A 19,126-nucleotide genomic window follows, 5' to 3' on the forward strand; every position below is an offset into this window, starting at 1 on the left:
ACCAGTCACCCAAGACAAACAGAAAAAAGTGAAACTAAGTGATCTCAAAATTACAAAGACTTTCTTCTGGTTTTCCACATTGCGTCTAGAAATTTGCTAACAACAAAAACGGTTAGAGGTGATAAATCCGTTTTTAGTATTCGATATGCTTCCAAGTGTTTCCTAAAGCCCCATTTTTTACATAGGGGGACAATCCACTTTTTCCTAGATGCTGCGTACAAAGGACAAAAGAGGATTACATGGAGATCATTTTCGGGCTGGTCAGTGCAAAAGGGACAATTAACAATAGATGGAGGGTGCCATCTGCTTGTGAGAGCGCGGATTGGAAGCGAATTATATCTCCATTGGAGATATAATTTTCTAGGGGTAGAAGGATAAATATCATTCAGCACTATCTCAAACTTGTAGTAATCTTTCATTAAGATGAATGAACTTGTCATGGAACCCAATTTATCAGAGGCCAGCCAAGCCGACCGGTTACTTTCGTGGTACATTTTAACCAAAACTTTACGTGTTATAATCTTAGAAGCGTGTTCTGGAGAACTCCACAGAGAAGGGCAACCCAACCTATCAAACTCTTCCTTAATATATTTTAACCAGGGAAGGTTTTGTATAGTTTGGTACTTCAATAAATCCAAAAATTCTAGTCTATAGGTATTAAGTTCAGGGGTTGCCCAAAGACGCCGCCAAAAAGTTAATGGCTTTAGGCCTAGTTCTTCCTTGATGGATCTAATTCCTAGATCTAGCCTAAGAGGAAGAAGGGGAGTACTGGTAGGAAGGGATGACAGTTGGCGAAGAAATTTATTTTCAATGGCCACCATTTCTTGCGGGCAATTGTGACCCCACAGTTCCGTGCCATAAATTACTGCCCCTCTGGCCTGCACTTTGTAGATCTCTAGTGGGGGGCCAATAGGTTTTATGTAGGAATTATTCCAGAGTTTAATAATCCCCCCAGTTTTCTGTGTTAATTTTAGTTGGGATTTGGTCTGGTGTTGAGTCCATAGGAAGTTTTCATTTATGGTCACTCCTAAGTACTCAAACATCCGAACTCTCTCCAAACTAACACCGTCGATGGTCGGATTTGGGCGGGATTTTTTAGGGGGATTCAAAATCATAAACTTAGTTTTGGTCGTATTAATTTCCAGCCCCCTATCTTGACAAAAAGAAACGAAACCGTCCAAGACTCGTTGGATGCCCATGGGGGACTTGGCGAGTAGCAGGGTGTCATCAGCAAACATAATCGCCGAAATGCCCACACCCGCGAGCTTGGGCGCGTCTCTATTAGGAACCACACTTAGATAGGGGATAACTCCATTAACATACAGGCAGAAGAGGGTAGGTGCCAGGACGCAGCCCTGGCGGACGCCCCTGTTGACAGGGAAGCTAGATGATAAGTTTCCCTCTCTCCCACATCTAACCTTGGCAAAATTATCAGTGTGTAGTCGAATTATAATGTCAAGAAGGGGGGGTGGAATTCCTAAATCGTGGAGGACAGCCCATAGCTTGGTGCGTGGGACCAAGTCGAACGCTGATCGGAGATCTACAAAAACAGTATATAGGGATTCGCCCTCAACCATGACAGTCTTCCAAAAGAGCATGTTAAACCTGAAGATCTGATCAATGGTAGATACACATTTCCTAAAGCCAGCCTGGTAATGGCTCAGGATCTCAAACTCGTCAATCCAATCCATTAGGCGATCCAAAGTCAGCCTGGCAAAAAGTTTTTGGGCTACATCAATTAAACTGATAGGCCGATAGTTGGCTGGGAGAAGAGGCGATCCCTTCTTAAAAATTGGGACCACCTCCGCACCCAGCCAAGTAGAAGGAATCTTCATACCCCTAGCAATTCCATTAAATATAGTTAAAAGATAGGGAGCCCAGACTCTTGGTTCATGTTTATAAAGATCACCGGGCACCTTATCGAGACCAGGGGCCTTTCCGACAGGGAGTGCCGAAATGGCAGCCTGGACTTCGACAAGAGTAAAACTAATTGAATCAAGCGCACAGTTATCACTTTGCGGCAATTCAAACAAAGGGGGAATCGTACTAAGGGACTGGCACTTGTATAAAAGACTGAAATGCTCCTCCCAAACTTGTGGGGCAATATTCGGGCTGATTGCAGAGGCTATCTCGGTCGAACCCGTAGTCACGATCTTCCAAAATCTGCAGGAGTCGCAATCCGACAAAGCAGATGTTAGATAGGCCCAGTTCTGACTACTCCACTCAAGCTTAGCATGGTGGATTAAATAACGATAAGCACGTCGTTTAGAATTAATAAGGTCTCTACTATCATTTGCCTTTAGTGCTGTCATTAATTCTGCTTTTGCCAGTCTACAGGCCCTATTAAACCATGGATGCTTTCTAGGTTTCTGTTTCTTCAAGGGAGCTAGGGGATTCCAAATATTTGATAAGCTTATGTAAAGTGCATTATTAAGTGCAGCAATTTCCCTGTTCATATCTGGAGATGATTCAGAGTCAATGAGGCCAACCAATTCATCCAAAGTTGAGCTAACACTCACGTAAACTCTGGAAATATCCTCTGGATTGCTAACCAGTTTGGGCCATTTCACCCTTCGTCTGTTGTTAGAGAGGGCAAGAGTGTCTATTCTATCCAAGTACGACACAGGTTCAATCAGACCCAAATCTGGTAGAGCGAAGTCCAAGATCAGGGGGTTATGATCACTTTCACTCCTAGAAAGCACCTCAAAATCCTGGACTCGCTTCCATTCCTTGCACTGGACGAAGATATAGTCAAGTTGAGCCTCTCTACCAGATATATTAAAGGTAGTCTTCGGGGGGTTATCAGATTTGGATCGCCCATTGCATGCTCTAATAGAATGAGCGAGCGATAAGGAAGTAATTTGAAGAGCCAGGGGGGTCCAAAATCTTACAGTGGGGCCAACCACCTGTGGAATTTCCCAAAAGTCATCCTCCTCCTGGTTTATAGCGTCTAATAGACCCTCAAGAGGTTCAAAGTGGGAGTTAAAGTCCCCACCTACCACTAAAAGGATACCCTCAGGTAATTCCGACAATACCGTAGATAGCACATCCACAGCCCTTGATTCAGCCGAGAAGCTAATCGGTCTAGAATAAATATTAATCATGGCCATTTGTGTCTTAGCCTGCCATTTCAGTATTAAGCCCTGGACATCATCAGACCCTGTATCCAGGACAGTAGCAGTACACCCCAAATGGGTTGCAACCCAGATAGAAAGGCCACCGGAGGGTCGGCCCTTACCTCCCCAGGTAGCCGGAAGAGAAAAGGAAGCGAAGCCCGCTCGATGGTAATCAACCCTGGCCCATGTTTCCTGAAAATAACATATGTCGTGCAGATCTATAAAAGAGCCCCATTCTGGACAATTAAGCTTGTTATGGAGGCCCGCAATATTCCAGGAGAGAATCTTTAGTGATGGGCGGACACAGGGTATAGATATGACATCATTGTCTAAAGTGGATAAAGGTTCGTTATAAATGATGTCATTAGTTGGAGTCGCCACAGTCTGGGCTGGACCAGGGGATTCGCGCTTATCTCCGTTAGATGTAATTTCGACTCGCAGTCAATCCACCTCTTCAAGAGGACTAAACCTGTTTTGGCAAGGAAAATCATGCACTACAGACTGGTTAAACCAGGAATTATCGTAATTTCGACTGCGAGAGGATGGACCCACCCTTGTCCAGTCTTCAACATTCTTGGTGTGTACATGGTTATTGGCTGGGGGATAAAAAAAGGAGAGTGCAAGAGGTTGAATAGATGTCTCTCCCTGCTTCCCCTTCCAAGCAAGAATATATGACACAATCTTGGGGTTTCTAAAGTTCACCACAACGCAATCACCCTTGTAATGTTTAATTGAGTTGCCCAGCCAATTGATCCTCCTAACCATCAGAATACCAGCAGTTACAAATGGTGGAAGTGGCCTGTTAATATTTAACCAACTGATGACTTTATTTTTGAGGGAGTCATAAGTTTCTGAATCACTATTAGTGCACTTAGGGACTCCAGCCAAGACTATTACATAGGGAGCCGCCTCAGGAGGTAAGTTCACTACATCCTTCCAACTTGGCTTCCCCTGTTCATTATTGTTGGTTACCCCGTTAGTACTAAGAATATTCGGTTCGCTAACAGTTTCCATAGGCCTGGGTTGGTCGGATGGGTAATTCTGTATTGACAGAGGGACAACAACATTGGGCTGGGGTGTATTCGAAGATCGTGGCATATCATCTGTCACCATTTCTCCCCTTGTTCTTGTGAGTTTGGAAGGGGCACCTAAATTAACAGTAGACAAAGACAGGGGGTCTGGGGGTTGTAATTGCTGCACATTATCAATTTTAAGGATAGAGCTATCTTTGTTTGTTAAGCAATCAGTAATAATCCCTGTAGCTTTTTCTATTTCTTTTAATGTATCATTAATAGAATCAAATCTAGCCAATAGAGGATCGAAAAAAGTCTTCAGCGCATTTACTAAAGAGCTAATTAACATATCTGTCTCTCGGCCTGGTCCCTCAGCGGTAGTGGAAGGGGAAGGATGATGGGATATTTGATCGCATCTTGGGGTGGGTAGTGGAGTAAGGATTTCAGTAGGGCCAGACGGTGCCTTAGATGGAACCTCAGTTGGTGGTTTACAAGTAACATCAGTTCTGGCCTTTTTCCCACCCTTCATCTTCCTCACACATTTCCTTTTAGATACCGCCCCCTCCCGTGAACTGTGGGTTGTTCTCAAAACTATTTCCTCGCCCAGATTCGGAGCGGCAGCGGATATCAGAACAGTAGAGCTCTCGGGAATAAGTTGGAGGGATTCACGCCGAGAAGCTGTACTAGTTCTTAGGTCCTGGAGGACTGACTCGATCGTTTGGTCGATGCTGTTCATTAGGGCAGTATGCGAATTATTCAATGTCTCCGGAGACCTGACAGATGCGAGTAAACCAAGGGAAGATCTTCTAGTGTTTTCAATGCCATCCGAGAGTCTCTGTTCTAGCATATACAGCTCATTGTTGACCACCGAATTAGCCCTGATTAGAAAATTATCCAATGTACCTGGTAGCATCGGGGTTAGGTGGCTGTATTTTCTTCCGTGTAGCCATTAGATTTCTCTGTGGGCGATGAGGGGCAAAGAGGGGGGGCCCGGTCCGGTCTTGACCGTGCTTGAACAGGCTTAAACGGGCTTAAACGGGCCCGCCCTTTGCCCGGGCTTCGCCCCGCACGCGTCCCGCTAGCGCGTAAGTGAGTGGTGACTAATGTAGAGGGAGTAGGAGGAGCCGGGAAGAGGAACCAGGTGCGGTGGAAAGCAAGTCAGACAAGGCACACTGGTCCTCGCAGTCCCGGTAACAGGAGAAGCCCCAGAAGCAATTCAGCGCCGTGAAAGTTTGTCAGCCAGCAGCTCCGTGGCAGGTGAGGTTTAAAAGAGCACTTTTAAAAATGAAGAAATTCCCTCGCCTACGAGCGGCTCCCACGAAGCGGGGGCCGCGAGGCTTAATGCAGTAGTGCTGGGAGGAGCCGGGGAGAGGAACCAGGTGCGGTGGAAAGCAAGTCAGGCAAGGCACACTGGTCCTCGCAGTCCCGGTAACAGGAGAAGCCCCAGAAGCAATTCAGCGCCGTGAAAGTTTGTCAGCCAGCAGCTCCGTGGCAGGTGAGGTTTAAAAGAGCACTTTTAAAAATGAAGAAATTCCCTCGCCTACGAGCGGCACATATACATGTTAATTTCAAATCTCAGTGCTTCCCACTTTTTTTCAAATGAAATCATACATTTCTATTGGTTGAAAACTTCAACCCCTTTCCAAATGTACCCTTCCCCCAACTTGACTTCTGCCTGCTTCCATAGCAACAGCTCATGGAACACTGCTGTGAGGAGAGAGGTCAGAAGTTCAGCACACAATGTTTCTAATCCAAAGAGCAAGAGTGCTTGACTTTTCAAACCTAACAGCAAATCCATAGTAATGTTCTGTGGTAACACATTTTTCTGCACCAATACAAAACATGCTTTTAAAAATTTAAACATACAGCCTAGTTTTAACTGTAAAATGGTTTGAATCTGCCAATGAGTTCTTTTTATAAAAAAAGTATGTGTGCCTCCATATTTCAACTGTCTTTCATTTCATATTGCCTTTCTACTGAAAGATACCTCCTGAGTGCATCCAGATATCCTTGGAAGATGTTCACAGTGTGGATTGTAGGTCACAGCTATGTCTTCTGGAGTGAAAAGTTTGCAGAAAAAAGAGGTATGGTGAGAGACCTTGCTTTGCCAAATGTAGACATTAAATGGATTGGTCAGAGAGGGTTAAAGTGGCACCAATTAATGCCTTTGGTGAAAACCTTTCTACATCTCCCACAGCCTAACCTTTTTATTGTGCATTGTGGTGGTAATGACCTAGGCACTTTAACTGGGGTAGGTCTGGAAATGCTTATTAAGGACACCTTTGTGCAATTGATGTCGCTTTTTCCACAAACTGCCTTTGTATATTCTAATATATGCCAAAGGCAAAAGTGGAACTGGTCCAACCAATTTTGTCCACAGATTGACAAAGCAAGGAAGCACGTCAACAAATCTATTTCTGCTTTCCTCAGAGACTATGGTATGGGTTCTATATACCACAACAACTTGCGTTACAACATGCAAGACATTTATAGAGGAGATGGTGTACACTTCACTGATGAAGGCAACAGAATCTTCCTCTTGAACTTTAGACTCTGCATCGGTACTTACTTGTAGGTACCAAAAAACACACAATAAACACAAGGGATCTTTTAAGAGCCACCTTATATCTAAACACCTAAATGAGATTTTTTATTCTTTTTTTTAAGTTTTTTTTCGGGTGCACGCACTCGGCGATTTTTTTTTTCAAAATATAAATTTTTTTTTTGCCCTACAAGGTCCTACTGTGACCCCCTAACAATGCTTAGTGGGTCAATATCTCCCCACTCTGCCCCCTTTTCACGTTCTCCCCCTTTGTTTCTCACCCCCTCTTTATGCGAGAGACAAAATGGCGGCCGCCGCTTCCTGATTTCCACCGATTCGAATGTTTACTGACATCTAACAACCAATCAGAAGTGCACTCGCGCACGGCAGGGTGCGCGCACAGGACTTGCTCAGTGCGCGCACGCTGCGCGCGTACAGATATATATATTGATTTAAATGCTATTTTCTCTGGAAATACTGAACAGATTTACACCAAACCTGCAAAAGGCACTTCATGGACCTTATGGCTACCTCTCTGCCAAATTTCACATAATTCTGTTCAGCCGTTCGGGCTGTAGCTGCGACTAAAGTCCCTATGGAAAAATCCATGGGGAAAACGTGTTTTGGGAACCCCCTTTTTCTCAGCCCCCCCTTTACGAATCACCCCAAGACTTTCAGGGTAGGAGCGGAGCGCCCCATTAGTTTTGAAAATTTTGCGAGGATTCGTCAACCGGCGCCAAAGTTATTCAAAATAGAATTTTAAGATTTCCTATGGAAACACGGTCCTAACTATAACTACCTACTGGCGACCGCCAGTAGGTAATATATATATATATATATATTCACTTACAAAACCATAGGTTTCACACGTTATAGTTAGGTAGACATTTCACTCGTAAAAAACCAATGAAATTCCCCCGTTATAGTTAGTTCAGATAACTATAACTCGCGCGCCCGCAATCCTCTGCTCATGACGTCACATATTACATCACTCATGACATGGTCAGTGGCATCACTCTTGACATCACTGATGACATCATCCTTGTGATAGAGTGGCGGTCACACGAGTTATAGTTATCTGAACTAACTATAACGGGGGAATTTCATTGGTTTTTTTACGAGTGAAATATCCACCTAACTATAACATGTGTGAAACCTATGGTTTTTTAAGTGAATATATATATTCACTGAAAAAACCATAGGTTTCAGGGATGTTATAGTTCGAAATTAGCATTTTAAAAAACCTTAAAATTCACTGAAAAAAACCATAGGTTTGTGGAATGTTCTAGTTAGTTGGAGATTTCACTCATACAAAACCATAGAAATGTGGTCGTTATAGTCAGTAGACCTAACTATAACTCGCGCCCCCGCAATGCCCTGCTGATGACGTCACATATTACATCACTCATGACATGCTCAATTACATCACTGCTGACATCACTGATGACATCATCCACGTGATCATCTGATGCACCTCCTCATACCCTAATGAAACCTTTCACACAACCACTCTAAAATACAGACCACCAATATCGAAACCACAGACAGACCAATAGCAGTAAGTACATACCTGTTCAGTGATTCATACGTCTACACACACATCCACCCACTAACCTATACAGTCACTCATATACACAGTCATTCATCTACACAGCCACTGATATATCCACTCATACAGACACTCACACACTGCCAATCACCCAAAGAGTTACTCGTACACCTGGTCAGTCATGCAAATAAACTATCACACACCCATTTCCTAGCCAATACAGTCATACACACACCACCACACTTATGTATACAGATACTAACACATACTTACTCTCTTAAACAATCACTGATAGAAACACACACTCATCCATACAGATAATCTTGCAATCAGTCACTCTCACATATAGTCATTTATATACTCCAACACTCACATATACTGCTTTAAAACATGTACTTGCTCACACATGCACCACTGAGACATCCATTACTCACCAACACACCTGTGAAACAACCCCTCACATATCTAGGCACAGAGTCACACCCCCCCACCCACCCACAAAGACACTCAGGCACCCATACAGATACTCAGACAACCAATAAATAACCCATATAGACACTCATGTAGCTACTCACCAAGCCATGCAGCCACTTACACACCAACTAACAGACTGATAAAGACATTCACACAGTTTAGTCCCTAACCCATGCATTCAGTAAGACATTTAATCACTCACTTATACAGTCAGTCACACACCTACTAAATCATCCATCCATTCAGACACTCAGACACCCACTCATACTTCAATACACCTTGGTATATATATCTATATATATTATAAAAACATTTTTATACTTTACAGAAACTCATTCACTGGATGATGTAAAGAGTGATGTCATTTGAGATGTCATCAGTGATGTCACTGAGCATGTCATGAGTGATGTAATATGTGACATCATCAGCAGTGCATTGCGGGGGCACGAGTTATAATTAGGTCTACTAACTATAACGGGCAAATGTCTATGATTTTGTACGAGTGAAACCTCCAACTAACTATAATGTTCCTGAAATCTATGGTTTTTCAGTGAATTTCTAAGGTTTATTAAATGCTAATTTCTAACTATAACGTCCCTGAAAGCTATGTTTTTTTCAGTGAATATATACATATAGATAGATATGTAAGCAAATATCTCTCTCTCTCTATATATATATATATATATATATCACTGAAAAAACCATAGGTTTCAGGGGTGTAACTATAACACCCCTGAAACCTATGGTTTTTTCAGTGAATTTCTGAGGTTTTTTAAATGCTAATTCCTAACTATAACGTGCCTGAAACCTATGGTTTTTTCTGTGAATTTCAAAGGTTTTTTAAATGCTAATTTCTAACTATGCCTACAGAGATAGGACATGTGAAAGAAGAAAAAATGCACAGAAAGAAATAAAAGAAGTGCAGAAAGAAGCAACAGAAGTCCTCAAAGACGAAGAAAAGTGCAGGAAGAAGGATAACGTGCAGAAAGAACAAAAAGAAGAGCAGAAAGAAGCCTTGTTGCAAAATCATCCTGTACCCTCAACTTTTTCAGACGGATACTGGTGGTAACTGAGTCTGACTAACCAGTCCTAGAGCCAGTGCTATGTTAAAAGACACTCAGAATAGAGTGAAAACACCTACATACACTAGGGAACATTATGCGTTGGGGTCCCCCTGTGATTAGCATGACCTCCTCTGTAAGCCCCTAGTATATAATAGGGCAGGGGGATTAAAACTACCTCTTAAAACAGGCCACAGGGCGTTTTTGCACACGTTAACTCAGGCCCCGTCCCCTCCCTTCACCACTGTGTAAACACGCCCTGTGTCCGTTTTTAGTTGGGAGATTAAGTTCATTTGAATCCTGAGGGTCCCTAGGGTCCAACTAGCCCACTAGGTACCTCCAGTAAGTGCCACAGAGCTGCGTTGCAGAGAGGTGTAAAAAGTGGCACGGCCTGGACCACCTCTCTGCAATGCAGCTCAGTGGCGCTTACTGGAAGCACTTGGTGGGCTAGTTAGCCCCCAGGGGCCCTCAGTATTGAAGGGAAATTATATCCCCAATTTAAAACGTGCCATAGTGCGTGTTTGCACACGTCACCTCAGGCCCCGTCCCCTCCCTTCACCACTGTGTAAACGCGCCCTGTGGCTGTTCTAAGTTGAGAGATTAAGTCCCCTTGAATCCTAAGGGTCCCTAGGGTCAAACTAGACCACTATGTACCTCCAGTAAGGGCCACAGAGCTGCGTTGCAGAGGTGTAAAAAGGGGCTTGGCCTCAGAACACCTGTCTGCAGCGCAGCTCCCTGGCGCATACTGGAGATGCCCGTTGGGCTAGTTGGCCCTCAGGGACCCTCGTTATTGAAGAGGAATTAATTCCCCAACTTACAACTCACCAGGGGGCGCGTTTGCAGAGTGCTGCAAGGAGGGGGCATGGCCTCTGGCACGATGCCAGTCTTTTATTTATTTTAATTTTTTAAGAAGGGGGGCTGTGTGGTTCCCCTTCTTATTCTAATTTATTGGCCCTGATGACCCCATCCCCCAGGGCCTGTCTCCTAATTATATTTGTTTGACCCCAATCCCCAGGGCCGGCCACTGTTTTTTACTATTTTTAAAAATATATATTTATAGACACACCTAGGACATGCTGGACAAACCGTACGTACCTATCACCATGACGATTTGCGTGATATTCATTAAAAGGCAACTATGCATACAATGAATCCACGTGGAATGAATTTACACCACTAGTGAAGCTCTGACATGTTTGATGCCCTACCGTGCCTAATCCCGGTAGACACCCTTGTCGTTTATTTATACAAACATGGGTAGCTATTGACGTGCACATTTAATACACATGCACACCAAGCCATTCAAAGGGGATTCGACAAAAATTCGACCAAAACTATGCAAGAAACCCCCCTCACGGTTAATAAAACACACATCCACTGCCGGATGTGTAATACTTTTTATTTTACTCTCTGGAAAGGGGACGAACATCACTTGAGAGTCACAGCGCGCTCCTGGCAGAGCCCAATGCTGTGTTACACCCACCATTGCCTGCTGAGTGCCACACACCTCTGTGTTGTATTCCACTAGCTAGTGCATATGCTATGACACTCTCTAGCCCATGTGCACTGTAACACCACCCCGTGAATATGTCATGCCACACTTGTCTTCGCACGGGTTATATTGCCCCATCTAACGTGCCTTCCTCGATGCCTATGTTATAACGCACAGTGCTATGCCATACATATTACAATCTGGGATCCATATCTTTGTCACAGTGCATATGCAACATTACACTCCCCAGCACATATTTTATATTACAACTTTAGAGACTAGTTAGGTTACACAACACTGCCCTGTGCATATTACACTCCAAGGCGCATATCGCATATCACGCGCTAGTGCCTGTGCTATCTCGCGCTCTCCAATGAATCTGTCATTGCGCACAATGTATTGCATATTATATTTCACGCCCGGTTCATCTTATATCACACTTTTTGGTGCATAGTTTATACCATACACTATATCTAGTTTTCATTTTCAATCGTGCTCTCAGGACTATATTCTATATAACACTGTGTTCACCTACCCTTTTCACGGGCATTACATTTTGCAATAGGGGGTGGAGGGTCAGGGGGTGTTTCTGCCAAGTGAGCCCGGAGTCACAGTCACAAACGTCCTCTTCTTCCTGAATAAAAGTGAGATTATGCTGCATACTTGTTCATATTTTAAGTAGTTCGCACAGACACACGTTTTAAAAACAATAAAGTTCCTAATATCCGCCTTCTCTGACAGTTAGCTTGCTGCCCCACCCCCCTCCTCCCTATCCCTGTTGTGTGAATCCATGGACTAGCCTCCTCCCTCCTGCCATGCATGGTCTGATGTGCTGCCACTGCCCTCAATTTAGTATGATGTACCAGTCCACTCCTCCTGCCCTCCATTGCCCAATTCTGTGCCCCATCATTGACCTCCTGCTTAAACTCTGTGCTTAGCTTGCTGCCCCTATTCTCCTTCCCCCTGCCCTCTGATGTCTTTGTGCATGCCCCTGCTCCATCCTTTTTGCCCACCATGTTCCATGGACCTGCCACTCCTATCTACTCTGAGTGTTCTGTTGAGCTGCCACTCCCCTCCCACCTGCCTAGCATTGTCAGATGACTGTAACCTGTCCCTGCCACCTCCACCCTGCCTGTCCACATGCCATGCCCCTATCCTCTTCCTCCTGTCCTACATGGTCCATTGTACTGCCACACCCTGCTGCCCTCCCTGGTCTGTTGTGCTGCAACTGCTCCTCCTGTCTGCCCCGTGCGGTCTGTTGTGAGGCCCCTTCCCCTGAACTTTGTCTGTGCACAGGTCCTGACCCTCCCTTCTATCCTCCATCGTCCTTTGTGCATGCCCCTGCACCCTCCTTCTTGCCCATCATAGCCATTGTGCTGCCACTAACCCTCCCACTTGCCATGCATGGTCTTCTGTGCTGCCATGGCCCCTCCCACCTTCCCTGTGTGGTCAGTTAGCTGCCCCTGACCCCCTCCCACCTTCCCTCCATGGTCTGTGTGTATGCCATCACAGTCTCACTGTTGCTCTTCATGGTGTGTCTTGCTTCTAGTGCCCATCCTGCCTGACCTCCATGGCTATCTTGCTGCTCCTGCCCTGCCCCCTTGCCCCCAGCCCTCTGTTTACCCGTGCAGACCCCTACTCCCTCCCTCCTGGCTTGTCTGTTCCATTGTAATGCCCCATATCCATCCCTCCTGCCCTTTATGGTCTGTTATGCTGCAGTTTTCTCTCCTGTCTGTCCATTATGGTCAGCTAGCTACCATTGCCTCTTGCCCCTCTGTTCTCTGTTGTCCATGTGCATGGTCCTGTCCCCTCCCTCGTGCTTTCTATGGATTGTTGTGCTGCACTCCCATCCTGCATGCCTGGGGGTGTATTGTGCTGCTGCAAACCCGGATGCCTGCCCTGCAGGGTCAGTTTGGTGCACCTCTCCATGTCCCTCCTGTCCTCTGTTATCCAAGTCCATGTCCCTACCCCATTTCCTTCCATGATCCAATGTACCATACTTGCGAACATTTTGAACTTGGTAAGAGGGAGATTTTGAAAAAAAACTGGGGTATTGATTTTCCCCTTTGTGTTACATTGAAAAAGAGGAGATTGTAGACAGGAGACAGATCAAATAAAGCCCATTTGAGCATAAAAACATTGGATGTTTCCTGGCTGAATCGGGTCTGTTGGCATGTATGGTTGTACTACCATTGCCTCTTCCTTCTGCCCACAATGGTCTATTACATTGCCACAGCCTCTCTTGCAAGTCCTGTATTGTTGGTTTGTTGCCCCTGCCCCCCTTTCCACTGCCCTCCATAGTCTGTTGTGCTGCCACAGCCCTTCCTGCCTGCTCAGTGTGGTTAAATTGTTGCCTTTGCACCCTCCTACCTGCCTTCAATTTTCAGAGTCCGTGCCCCTGGCCTCTGCCTCTCAACAGTATCGTAATGAACAACTAGATTGCTAACATTCTATATTTATTACAAAAGTGTGGAACGCCTGACGTCATCTTGATGTAATCAAAACTGTAATACCTAGAGCATTTCCTTTAGAAATTACATATATGAGAGGGTCTTATTGGCATCAAAAGTATGGTTAGTGCTCTAAAAGACTAAAATAAGGACATATTTTCTGAGTTTTCAAATAGCGACAAAGCACTTTTAAATTATTTGTTATCTTTATGTTTTTTTATCCAGTTGACCACTTGATTAAATGTTGCACTTAGGGGAGAGGATGTGGTGTTACTTCCAGAACTGCAGACTTTGCAACTGGAGAACCAGGTTGGAGTTTCTGCTTCAGCTCGACATTCTGTGATTCTGGTCAAATTACTTAGTCTCCCCATGTCTACAACCAAAATGAATTTGTTCTTGTGTGATGTAACCAATGCTCATGTAAAGCACTCCAATACCTGACAAGTCTGCACTATATAACACTGCAAAAACACAAAATAATAAGTGTTTTGCACACTTCTGTCATTGGTCTATATTTGGGCTACATCTGGGTGATTTTGGGCTACATTTGGGCTCTTTTGTCTCCGGTGGCCATCTTGGGAGATTTATTTGTTATGAAGTTTCCTAATTTCCTCATGTACTGCAGTCTCCTCAGTAGGAAATGCTTTCAGTTTTTTTACTTTGATTCCATCATGAAGGTATTCAGATATGTCACACATTTGCCATAAATTCTGAATGTTAGCACTCTAGTTGCTCATTAGATCACTGTAGTAAAACTACTGTTCACCATGGAAGTCTGCTCCTGGTATTAAAAGTGCATTTTTCAGTCTGCATGTCAGAATTTTTTAATGAAATAGAAGAGGATTTGAGAAGTCACTCAAAATGTGCCCTCATTTTCTTTCTTCAGCATTAATCATAATTTCTATGGCAAAATGAAACCCCTCATTGTGTTCCTTTTTAAATTAAATGTTTTAAGTGTTACCAGTTTATTCCAATCAAGATGGCTTCAGGTGTGCCATACTTTTGTCATAATGAAGACAGTAAGCGCTCTAGTTGTTTTTAAGAACACTCTGGGATATTCTGTCATTGGGCTATACTTGGGCTACATCCGAGTGATATTTGGGCTACATTTGGGCTCTTTTGTCTCTGGTGGCCATCTTGGGAGATTTATTTGTTATGAAGTCTCCTAATTTCCTCATGTACTCCAGTCTCCTCAGTAGGAAATGCTTTCAGTTTTTTACTTTGATTCCATCATGAAGGTATTCAGATATGTCACACATTTGCCATAAATTCTGAATGTTAGCACTCTAGTTGCTCATTAGATCACTGTAGTAAAGCTACTGCTCACCAGGAAAAACTGCTGCTGGTATTGAAAGTGCATGTTTCAGTCTGCATGTCAGAATGTTTTAATGAAATAGAAGAGGATTTGAGAAGTCACTCAAAATGTGCCCTAATTTTTCTTTCTGCAGTACTAATCATACTTTTTATGAAAAAATGAACCCCCTCATTTTGTTCCTTTTTAAATTAAATGTTTTAAGAGTTACCACTTTAATCCAAGCAAGATGGCTTCAGGTGTGCCATACGTTTATCATAAGTAGGACTGTTAGCGCTCTAGTTGTTCTTTGGAACACTCTGGGAAGCTGCAGTAGAACACAAAGGAATCAACTGACAGTCTCTGCCCTTGTTGGATGTACATGTTTTACTGAGAATGTCAGACTTCATTCTCACATGACTGAGAAAGATAATATGAATTTACAGAAAATAAGCTCTCAGTTTAGCTTATAGATCACCTTCCAAACCTCTGTGGGAACAGCATGAGAAAATATTTTTCTCTCAATCATGATATCCCAGCAGAAGGCTTTTTCACATGGTGAAATCACCTTAGAAACATACCGCAATTCCTAAAATGAGTATGGTACCATCAACAAATGATTTATAATGTAACTAAAGTCTTAAAACCTTCTATTAACTGCAATGCTTTTTAATGAGGTGCGATCATGTATATTGGTCCCAAGATGGCTGCCAACACTTCTTGGATGAAGTGCTGACAGCCAATCAGATCTCAGGATGAAATGTGTGGTTAGGCTCCGCCCACATATATGATTTTACTTTTGATTTTCTCAGGAACTACTGAACAGATTGACACCAGACCTGCAAAAGACACATCCCTGAGCTGAGGACTACCTTCAAGTAATTCTGTTCAGCCGTTCGGGCTGTACCTTGGACTAAAGGTCCCTATGGAAAATTGCATGGGGAAAACGCGTTTTGGGACCCCCCTTTTTTCTCAGCCCCCGCTTGACGAATCACCCCGAGACTTTCAGGGTAGGAGCGGAGCGGAGCGCCCCACCTAATTTGAAAATTTTGCGAGGATTCGTCTACCGGCGCCAAAGTTATTCCAAATAGAATGTTGCGGATTTCCTATGGAAACACGGTCCTAACTATAACTATCTACTGGCGACCGCCAGTAGATAATATATATATATATGGATAGATATGTAAGTGAATATATTTATCTATATATATATATATATATATATATATATATAATATATATATATATATATATTCACTGAAAAAACCATAGGTTTCACACTTGTTATAGTTAGCTGGACATTTCACTCGTAAAAAACCAATGAAATTCCCCTGTTATAGTTAGTTCAGCTAACTATAACTCGCGCGCCCGCAGTCCGCTGCTGATGACGTCACATGTTACATCACTCATGACATGGTCAGTGACCTCACTGATGACATCATCCATTGAGTATGTGTTTCTGAACAATTTTAATATGTTTAATATATATAGGGAAAGGCCAGTTGAAGAATGAGTGGGTGTACAAGTGTGTAAATGGATGATTTTCTGTGGTGCGTAACTGACTCTATAAGTGAGTCATTAAATGTATCTTACTGCAGACTAGTGACTAAACTGTGTAAATGTCTGTATGTTTCTGTATGTTGGTGTATAAGTGGCTGCATGGTTTTGTGAATACCTATATGAGTGTCTATATGAGTTATTGATTGCTTGTCTCAGTATCTGTATGGGTTCCTGAGTGTTTGTGTGGGTAGGGTGTGTGTGACTATGCATAGATGTGTGAGTGGGTGATTCTATGGGTGCATGGTTTTAAGAGTGCATCTGTGATGGACTGTATGGTTGAGTGAGTATGTATGGGTGTGTTAGGGATTGAATGTATATCTCAGTGGTACATTTGTGACTAACTACATATGTGAAAGGCAGTATATGTGCGTGTAAGAGTATATAAGTGGGTAGATGTGAGAGTGTGTGATTGTGAGAGTGACTGTATGGATGAGTGTGTGCTTGCATCAATGATTCTATGAGAGCGTATGAATGTGATACTATTTTTATGAGTAAGTGAACTTGAGTGTGTATAACCACATAGGTGAGTAAATGGGAGTGTGATTATTTGCATGACTGAGTAGGTGTGAGAGTACCTCTATGGATGATTGGTAGTGTGTGAGTGTCTATATAGCTGTATAAATGCATATGATAGTTTTGTATGTTGTGACTGCAAGTATGAGTGACTGTACAGGTGAATGAATGGAGGTGTATGTAGACCTAAGAGTTAATAAGTGGCTATGTAGTTATTGGTATTGCAGTATGTATGGTTTTGAGAATGGAACTCTTAAATTTTGAGTCGGTGTATCAAAGGTTATATTAGGGTGTGAAAAGATGTGGTAATTTATCACATGGATGACGTCATCAGGGATGGCATCAGTGATGTCATTTGAGATGTCATCAGTGATGTCATGAGTGATGTCACTGACCATGTCATGAGTGATGTAATATGTGACGTCATCAGCAGTGGATTGCGGGCGCGCGAGTTATAGTTAGCTGAACTAACTATAACGGGGGAATTTCAATGGTTTTGTACGAGTGAAATGTCCAGCTAACTATAACATGTGTGAAACCTATGGTTTTTTCAGTGAATTTGCAAGGTTTTTTAAATGCTAATTCCCCAACTATAACGTGTGTGAAACCTATGGTTTTTTTCAGTGAATTTGCAAGGTTTTTTTAAATGCTAATTCCTAACTATAACGTGTGTGAAACCTATGGTTGTTTAAGTGAATTTGCAAGGTTTTTTAAATGCTAATTTATGAATGTATTTTTATATTTTTTAAATATTTATTTTACAATAAGCTACACATTATATATATATATATATATATATATATATATATATATAGTTATAGATTAACTTTATCCTGTAATATGGAATGGCTCAGTTTTTTTTTTTAATTTGGATAGAGTTGAACAGCATAGTTAATATCTTCTATAAACTTATAAACACTTTAAAAAAAAAGTATTTTTGTTTTTTTAAGGGTTTTTGTCCGTGCATGCACGGTGCACGCATGCGTACGTACTCCGTGTGCGCATGCGTACGTGCTCCATGTGCACAAGCGTACGTCGTGCGTGCTCCGTACGCGCATGCGCGCGTGCTCCGTGCACGTACACGCGCGTGCTCTGCGTGCGCGCACGGCAAGTCATGTGATTTAGAAACAACACTTTTCATTGGTTTATAGTAGTTTCAGTTCCAGAAACTTCCAACACCACACCCACTCCCCTCATTATTACTTCTGATTCCCTGTGAGAAGGAGCTGAGCAGCTTTTCCAGTACTCCAGTACTTGAGAATGGCAGAGCAGCAGTCATCTTCTGGGAGTGAGCAGGAGACCCTTGTGAGACAGACAGAGGAAACAGAAAGACTCTTTTATATGGCAATTTTTTACATTTCCAGACGGGCAGAAGAAGGTGAATGCTCCAAAAGTCACCTGCACTCTTTGTGATCGTGTCTTATCAAGAGGAAATCCTAAAAAGAAATACTCTTTTAGTATCTTCACTATGATCAGGCACTTTAGAGATGTACATCCTGTGGCTTATGCTCGAGCTGCTAGAGAAAACCCTCCAGCAGCTCAGCTGAGCACATCCGCAGCAGCTCAGCCGAGCACATCATCGGCAGCTCAGCCGAGCACATCATTTGCGGCGGCAGCTTCACCTGGTTCGGTTCCTCTGGATATACACCCTCTGTTTAAGAGGGTGCATATACGGTGCAATGCGTGCAATGCTCTTCTCTCTTATGCGGACACCAGCATTCCCCTAATAGAGAGCAAGATACAGCAGCACATGTGCGGCACCCTATAATTTTTGCCATGTCTTTTTTTTCCTCTGTCCCTCAATTAACACAACGGCTCTTTTTAGAGCCACCTAACATCTAAACACTTAAATTTGATTTTTAATTCTATTTTTTTTATGATTCCGCCGTGCGCGCACTGTGCGATTTAAAAACAAAAAAAAATGTTTTTTTCACCCCTCATGGTCCTTCTGGGACCCCCTGACAAAAGCTAGGGGGTCAGGAACTCTGTACCCTGCCCCCTTTTCACGTTCTCCACCTTTCTTTTTCACTGTCGCACACAAAATGGCGATCGACACTTCCTGATT

The sequence above is a fragment of the Triturus cristatus genome, chromosome 1_1 (genome assembly GCF_964204655.1).
Source record: "Triturus cristatus chromosome 1_1, aTriCri1.1, whole genome shotgun sequence".
Classification (NCBI taxonomy): Eukaryota; Metazoa; Chordata; class Amphibia; order Caudata; family Salamandridae; genus Triturus; species Triturus cristatus.